Raw genomic sequence first — 9,280 nt, 5'->3', positions numbered from 1 at the left:
TGGAATTAGTGAACCAAAAGATACACAGTAGAACGCACATCAAAATATTTCACTTGTTACTCTTTGTCAGTTCCCTTTTGCTTTTGAACAAGCTGCAGATGCCTTAACATGATGTTCACAGCTTGAAGAGGTTGCCTATTTGCCAACATCATTTTGTGCTCACATGTGTCTATGCACAATTTCTGTCACTTCCTTTTTGCTTGCTACTCAATTGCCACGGAGCCTTATCTTGTCTATTCTAGCCTAACTCCTTCTTGTCCTTCAAGCCTCATTGAAGAGAATTTCAACCATTCTTGACTTTCTGGGACAGTTTAAACATCTCAGTGCTCCCTGCTTATCATCTCATAGTTCATCCTTCCTGATACATGATCTAGAGTTAGCTGCTTTGGGAAGTAGATACCCTGTCTGTCCACCCTACATCCTGGAACCTAGCTCAGGGCCTGACATATTTCTTGAAGTTGGATTTGACTAAGCACATGAGGAAGGCTTTTGGTACACATTGAAAAACCATACCATTAGCAAATTATATTTACTGCAATTTAATTACACACCAGGAAACTCTATTTACTGAAATAGTGACATTCTTCGGGCTGCCTCCCATTTCTTATGTATTTGTGTCATGATTTTCTAGGTACAGAACAGCTGACTACATAATTTTATGATTACACAGGACATCTTCCCTGAGTTCTTTTCTCCCTTTATGTCCTGGAGAGGACTTCAAAAAAAAAAAAAAAATCATGGTCCCTCTCTCCTTCTCCAAGTTCTCTTCTCGTCCACCTCCTGTTCCAAATCCACTTACAGCCCTCACCTTGCTTGACACATTCCTAAACTATACTTACTTTTTTCCCCCTCCATTTCTGTGATGGGTTTGACACAAAGACCTTGGAAAGTCCATTCCCATTCCTTCACTGGATACATCATTGTCCATATCTTCCACAGGTGGGCAGGATGAATGATCAAGGAGCATTTTCAGAGGACTGAGTGGGCGTGGAGTCAGTGTAGGAAGGAAGTGGGGACATAGCATGAGAATCGCCTATAGATTACTTTGATGCTTTTGGAGTTCATGACCCAGCACGTGGACCAAATAGAGAAATCTGGTTGTGGGAATGGTTTGCCCCCTCTCCGAGAGGTCCAGTAACTGGTTGAGCCTTCTCTACCTGTTTCACTGGATTAGAAAAAGCAAAGATCCAGTTTGGGACTACTAGAGGACAACTCAGGAGGGCAGGTGGCAACATCACTGAGGTGGTGAAATCACATGCTAGACCCTTGAATTAGTTACACACAGACCTGAATCTGTATAAAATCCTGGTCTGTCAAAATCTCTATGTTGTAGACCTTCCAGAAAACAAAGAGGCCTCTAAGTCTGACAGACCTTTGGTGATTTTGGCTGTTATGCCATCCCAACCTGTCTGTCTTAACCAGGAGCCAAATTACCTGCCTTGCATTCTGACTCTTCATCTTGTTAGCCATGTAAACTTGAACAAATTGCTTAACCATTGGGGTGCCTGCGTGGCTCAGTCAGTTGAGTGTCTGACTCTTGGTTTAGGCTCAGGTCTTCATATCAGAGTCCTGGGACTGAACCCTGAGCCCTGCTTTGGGCTCTGAGCTCACTGTGAAGCTTTCTTGTCTCTCTGCCTCTGCTCCTTCTCCTGCTCAAGTGCATGCTCTCTTTCTCTCTCAAATACATACATTTTTTAAAAAATTGCTTAACCGTCTCTCTTTACTTCTGTTTTCTTATCTGTCAAGCACAAATAACAGAGGTGCCTCATGAGGATTGTATAAAAATTGAGTTATTATTTCCAGTGTCCTTCGTGGAGGGCTTGGCTGGTTGTATGGGCTCAGTAAGTGTAAGCTATTTCTATGAGCTTATCCACTGTCTGTCTGAAAAGTCTTTCCTCCTCTTTTCTATTAAAATTCTCATTTTCCTTTTTTAAAATTAAGCTATAACTTACGTAAAGCACATAAATATTAAGTTTAAAGCTTGCTGAATTTTCTCCTCATTTTTCAAAGTCCCACCATCGTGTGGTTGTCCTGACATCACTCTCCACTCACCACAAACATCCCAGCTCTGATAAAGATTCTGTTTTGAGAACTTCAGTGCTTTCTGCCCTCCCTCTGGACACCAGCAGGAGGCAGGGTGGTATAGGGGAAAAGCTACAGTCAGCAAGTTATTGATGAACAGGCTTTTCCTGGCCTAATAATTTACTGGCTTGGGTAAGAACTTACCCTCTAGTGATCTTGTTTCCCCCACCTGGTTAAGAGTATGGACTACCAAATGGACACTTCATGGGTTGTAGTGAAGATGAAATGAGCCTGATATATGTTAATTAAGTCAGCAAGCCTAGGGGAAAAAAATAGTAATACCCAGTGTCAGGGAGGATGCTGTGAAACAAGCACTTTAAGTCAATGCTGGTGAAAGTGTAAATCTGTAAAACCTTTCCAGGGAAGAATTCAAGAAGACAAAACTAAACGAAACTACAAAAGAACAAGAGCCATAAAAACATCCGTTGCTTAAAAATCAGTTCTATGGAAATCATTGTAAATGAGCACCAAGATTTAAATGCATGGGTTTTGATTACTTGCAGCCTTATTTAGAGTGTAAATGAGAACTAGAGCCAGTAATAAAATTACTAAATAAGTCATGGAGTGTTCATTTTAAGGAATTTTATTCTGGGATAAAAATTATGCCCCTCCCATAAAAATAAATAATTATGTGCTCAAAGACTAGTTCATGCTCAAGATAAAATAAAAGGGGTAGAAACATAATGTGACCACACATTTATGGAAGTTACAATCTGTAAAAAAATTTTTAAGATTTTATTTATTTATTTATTTGACAGACAGAGATCACAAGTAGGCAGAGAGGCAGGCAAAGAGAGAGGAGGAAGCAGGTTCCCTGCAGAGCAGAGAGCCCGATGTGGGATTCAATCCCAGGACCCTGAGATCATGACCTGAACCGAAGGCAGAGAGGCTCAATCCACTGAGCCACCCAGGCATCCCTGTAAAATATTTCTTTGACCATTTACTATTTATCACTTACCATGCTAGGGTAAATAAATGCTGTTATTTAATTTAATCTTCATCAAAATCCTACAGAAAGGTCATTATTATGCCAGTTTTAGAGATGAATAAACTGAGGCTCCAGGAGGTTAAGTTACTTGCTCAAGACATTATAATGGATTTATGTCTAAGTCTGATTTTAAATCCAGATCTATTTATATTAACCACAATAGAACAAGAGATTTCAAATTTGTTCTTCCTTAGAACTTTCTATATTTTTCTAATTTTCTACAGTGAGTAGGGGGGAAAGATCCTCAATAAACGTTACCCTTTATGAAACCTTACCATGATCCCTGACTCAAGAGGTTGAAGAAACCTGCAGAGCCTAAACACTTCATGCCTAGAGAAGAACTTTTCCAGTCTTATATGTGAAATCTTTAAAGGAGTACACTGTGAGATAGTAGAAGATAGAGTGTGTGTGTGTGTGTGTGTGTGTGTGTGTGTGTCCCTGGTTCCTGGCACAGAGTTTCTAAAACTCTGCTAATTTTTTTTAGATTTTTATTTTATTTATTTGACAGAGAGAGAGATCACAAGTAGGCAGAGAGAGAAGGAGAAGTAGGCTCCCCACTGAGCAGAGAGCCCAATGCGAGGCTCGATCCCAGGACCCTTAGATCATGACCTGACCCAAAGGCAGAGGCCCAACCCACTCAACCACCCGGGCAGCCCTAAAATGCTGCTAATTTCTTAAGTGCTAAGAGCACTAGGAGCATCTCTTGTTCTAAGAAGATAACTCTGGGTGGGCTCCAAGATGGTTCCTAGATGGGAGCTGGTCACCAGAAAGACCAAGCCATGATTAGAAGCTTGAAATTTTCCTCCCCTTCTGCTATTTTCTTGGGAAGGGAGAAGGGCTGAAAATGGAGTTAATGATCTCTCATGCCTATGATGTGGCCTCCATAAAAATCCCGTAGTATGGGGTTCAGAGAGCTTCCAAGTTGGTGACCACATCCATGTAACTGGAGGGTGACATACCTCAATCCACCAAGATGGAAGCTCCTGTGCTGGGCTCCCTCCCAGACCTTGCCCTGTGTATCTCTCAAGCTGGATGTTCATCTCTATTCTTAATCATATCTTTTAATAAACTGGTAAACATAAATGTTTTTCTGCATTCCATGAGCCACTCTAAGCAAATTAATGTATTTTAATTTAGAGCAATGGTGATTGATGTATTACTTCTAGAACTGCCCCCAGCCCTCCCCCGGCATATAAATATTCTTTAAAAAAGTTTTTTTAGGTCGAAGTGACAAGGAATAAATTAGGATTGTATAGGGGCAGTCGAAAGAATCTAGGGTGGGAGTCAGACAAATCTGCACCAGAATTCCATCTCCACACATTCTAAACTGGTGGTCTTCAAACTGGAATGACACAAATCCCTAAGCATGAACACTTTTCAAGGGGGATCAGCCTTCATGTGTTATCTTGCTTAAAATGGACTGAGACTACACCAGTGTCAGAGAGCCTCCCAGTCTCCTTTTCCCAATCAGCTTTCTCCCACCTTGCAAAAGATAAAGCATACCATCTGCATCTCACCGAGGTGTATGTTATGATGTTCGAAACTGAGTTTGGATACAAATACAGCATAGTTTAAGACTAATTAAGGTCCCACGGCACCTGGGTGGCTCAGTCACTTAACCATCTGCCTTTGGCTGAGGTCTTGATCCTGTGGTCCTGGGATTGAGCCCCAAGTCCGGTTCCCTGCTTAGCAGGGAGTCTGCTTTTCCTTCTCCCTTTGCCCACTGTCCCCCACCCCTGCTCATGCAGTCTCTCACTTGCTCTCCCTCAAATAAATAAATAAAGTCTTTAAAAAAAAAAAAGACTAATTAAGGTCCCATTAACTACTCCCTCATTAATTTCATTGAAAGATGATTTTTTTTTTTTAAGTAGGCTCCATGCCCACCAGGGAGTCCAATGCAGAACTTGAACTCACAACCCTGAGATCAAGACCTGAGTTGGTATCAAAAGTCAGACACTTAACCAACTGAGCCACACAGCCACCCTGAGAGGTGAATTTTCAATGGATATAATTTTAGGTTGCTTATAATGCTAGCTTAAACTCAGAGAAAATTAATATTTAAAGTCGTGCGGTGAGGGACGACTGGGTGGCTCAGTTGATTAAGCACATGCTTTTGGCTCAGGTAATGATCCCAGGGTCCTGGGATCGAGTCCCACAATGGGCCTCTTGCTCAGCAGGGACCCTCCTTCTCCCAATGCCTGCCGCTCCCCGTCCTTGTGCTCTCTCTCTGACAAATAAATTAAGAAGGGGAAAAAAAAAAGCCTTGTGGCAATAGTTTATTTTTTAAGACTTCAAATGCAACAAAAAGTATATGGTCATATGTTGTTGCAGAGTAATAGATGATGAATAGAGGACTTTCAGACATAAAACCATGTTACTTTAGAGTAATATCTGGTTGGAGACATAGATTTCAAGGAGAAAAAGAATGATTTACAATGTATGACTGTTAGGTGCCTGGCTGGCTCAGCGAGTTGAGCATGTGACTCTTGATCTCAGGGTGGTGAGTTCAAGCCCCACATTGGGGATAGAGCTTACTTAAGAAAAAAAAATGTTTATTAAAATGTATGACTGATTCACAGACCTGTACCCCTGGGGATAAAAATATATGTTTATAAAAAATAAAAAATTAAAAAAAGAAGTATGACTGTTCAAGAAGGGCCTGTCCATATTTTTTCATTTTTAAATGGATGATGGTGGATATCAAATCAGTATGGTACTTGTATTTCCTTGGGTGTATTTATGGCAGTGATATCACAGTTCTATTTTTAAATGTTAAGATCTGTAATATGTCAGAAAGTACATCTTTTGCATTAGTTAAATGCATGCTGAATTACCCCCAGGATGTTCCCTTATGCCCCTTTCTAGACATTCACCCTCCACCAACCACTGTTTGAATTTCAAACATCTTAGTTTGTCTGTTTCTGAATTTCATATAAACAGAATCATATAGTAGGTACTCTTTGTGTCTAACTTCATTTGCATTACAGTGTTTCTGAGATTCACCCAAGTCATTCCTTTTTATTGCTGAGTATTGTTCCATTATATGATAATCCACAAGTTGTTTATTCATTGTCCATAGATATGTGGGTTGTTTCCTATTTGGGGCAATTACAAATAAGTATGCTACAAGCATTATTGTTCAAGTAATAAAAAAGGTAAATAAGATGGAAACTTTTAGATGTCAACTTTATTTTTTTTTTATTTTATTTTTTTTTTAAGATTTTATTTATTTATTTGACGGAGAGAAATTACAAGTACATTGAGAGGCAGGCAGAGAGAGAGAGAAGGAAGCAGGCTCCCTGCTGAGCAGAGAGCCCGATGCGGGACTCGATCCCAGGACCCTGAGATCATGACCTGAGCCGAAGGCAGCGGCTTAACCTACTGAGCCACCCAGGCGCCCCTAGATGTCAACTTTAAAATGTAGAAGGAGATACACGTTCTTAGGCACTGGTTTCTTCTCTTTTTACTTTTAATTGTGAACTATAGTAGACCCCTCAATGATGCAAAGTTAAGGACACTGACCCCCATGCAGTCAAAAATCCGCCGAACACTTTTGACTCCCCAAAACTTAACTAATAGCCTACTGTTGACCAGAAGCCTTACCGATATAAAATAAGCTATTGGTCAGCGCATATTTTGTATTTTATGTATATTACATTCTGTATTCTTAAAATAAAATAAGCCAGAGAAAAATAAAATATTAAGAAAACTATAAGAGAAAGTTGTAAGAAAAAATATTAAGTGTACATCTGTGTATACGTGGCCAGTGGTGTTTAAGGGCCAACGCCAAACTGTTTTCCAAAGTAGTACCATTGAGTACTGCTGTGGTAGTTTAGTGTTGCAACAAGCTGATGAGCATATAGTTACATTTGTTGCAACTATCTTCTCTCACTCTGTGGTTTATCTGTCAAACTCTACATAATCTATTTATGAATTACAATGTATAACTTTAGTGTCACTGAATCATTCTCTTTATCATTTTTCCTTTGTCTTGAAGGCTGTTAGTGGCTTAAATCCTTTCCTATTCAGAAGTCAAGAAGATATATATATATATATATATATATATATATATATATATATATATATATATAAGATATTATTTATTTATTTGACAGACAGAGATCACAAGTAGGCAGAGAAGCAGGCAGAAAGAGAGGAGGAAGCAGGCTCCCTGCTGAGCAGAGAACCGGATGCGGGGCTCGATCCCAGGACTCTGGGATCATGACCGGAGTCGAAGGCAGAGGCTTTAACCCACTGAGCCACCCAGGCACTCCTATTTTGATAAATTCTAAAAAGCTATAGATTTTTGCCTTCACATTTGTCTTTCATCCACCTGGATTTGATGTCGTGTATGCCATGAAGTAGAGACCAATTTCATTTTTTCTGGGGTCATGCAATAAGGTGGTGAGAAGCTCTGAATTAGTAAGCCTCGGGGAGCAGGAGTAAGTTTGGTTTTTTGGTTTTTAGTTGTTAGTTTTATTTTTTGTGGATTTTTTTTCTGTTGTTATATTTTAACTGCCGTGGAGTACATGAAAACAACACCTGCTTGGGCAGGAACTGCCGGGGAAAGAGCCAGCGGACGTGACATTTGGGTGGGTCGTGAATGTCGGTGGAATCTGTCATCTCTTTTTATGACTGCCATCTGTTGGCTGTCCATGGCGCATTTCCCACGTGTGTTGCATCTGCATGATATTTTATCTGGCTTAGAAGGGCCCAGAGGGAAAGGCCTGGGCTGCGCCCCACGCCTCAGTTTGTGGTGACCCCCAGGACCTCTTGCCTAAGAAGACCCAGAAGTTGTGCGGCCACTCCATGTTTGTTAAACACACATACATGTCACCGAGGGCAGGGCTGGCCCTTTTAAAAATTCCTGCCACTGTAGTACTGCAGGATTCCCAAGTTTCACCCACATGGTGCTCCCTCCCCAAACCCCAGCCCTTGGCCAACGCATACAACAACAAACTCACCCATTCGCCCCCAGCACCACCACCCAAGGCAGTGTTGAAATCTGTGCCACACCCCCTGCACCATCTTGTCTGTGGTTGAGCGAGCACAGGGTCTTGCACACAGTAGGCACTAGATAAGCATCAGGTGAATAACAAATGAGTTACCACATGAAGGTTGGGATATAAGAGCACATTCCCCTCTGCAGCAGTGTAGCAAGACATGGGTACATTAGGTAGCAATTGCCATTCTGAGTGTGCACAGGAATCATAGTCGCAGGCGGGGTCTTTAAATATTTCTGGAACCCCCCCCCACTACTGAATTAAAACAGAGAAGGGATGTGCAGAAAAGAGCTATGTTCCATTAATTCTCTAGGAGTGTCTGGCTTTGATGCCCAATCAGGTATGGAAATTATAGAATTACTAAACTTCATCAAAAGTACTCATTTGGCAGTATCTATCAACACTTAAAATTCACATGCCCTTGAACCTGTACTTCCACCTAGATCTTATCCAGTACCCTCTAATACAGGCACAAGTGTATTTAGGGCAACATTTTTAAGCAGAGAACTACTTAAAACTAGGAAAATGTGCAGTTACTTATTAAGTAAATTTTATTGAGACAGCAGTAACAACAAAAAAATGATAAGTCCCCTGCTCTTAGAGAGATTTACATTTTTAGTCTATCAAAAGAGGACTGAACAAATAATTTATGATACACCTGAGCAATGGACCATTATTCTCCCATCTAAAAAAAAGAAAGAGGTTGTCAATATACTGCTTTAAAAAGATGTTCAAGGGGCGCCTGGGTGGCTCAGTGGGTTAAAGCCTCTACCTTTGACTCAGGTCATGATCCCAGGGTCCTAGGATCGAGCCCCACATCAGGCTCTCTGCTCAGCAGGGTATCTGCTTCCTGCCTCTCTGCCTACTTGCGATCTCTGTTAAAAACTAAACAAAACAAAAATGTTCAAGACAGGAGCCTCTGGGGGGTGCCTGGGAGCACCTGGCTGGCTCAGCTGGAAGAACACGCAACTTTTTTTTTTTTTTTTTAAGATTTTCTTTATTTCTTTGACAGAGAGAAAGATCACAGGTAGGCAGAGAGGCAGGCAGAGAGAGAGGGGGAAGCAGGCTCCCTGCTGAGCAGAGAGCCCGATGGGGGGCTTGATCCCAGGACCCTGAGATCATGACCTGAGCCGAAAGTAGAGGCTTAACCCACCGGAGCCACCCAGGCGCCCCAACATTTTTTTTTTAAGATTTTACTTATCCATTT

General features: G+C 41.2%; 1 protein-coding gene across 1 annotated transcript in view; it reads left to right on the top strand.

The window, feature by feature from the left end:
* NIP7 (nucleolar pre-rRNA processing protein NIP7) overlaps positions 1-9,280 on the top strand; it is a 59,468-nt gene that overhangs the window by 37,316 nt on the left and 12,872 nt on the right. The window lies entirely within an intron of this gene.

This window comes from Mustela lutreola, chromosome 16 (genome assembly GCF_030435805.1).
Source record: "Mustela lutreola isolate mMusLut2 chromosome 16, mMusLut2.pri, whole genome shotgun sequence".
Lineage (NCBI taxonomy): Eukaryota > Metazoa > Chordata > Mammalia > Carnivora > Mustelidae > Mustela > Mustela lutreola.
This window is presented reverse-complemented; position numbering and strand designations above follow the sequence as displayed.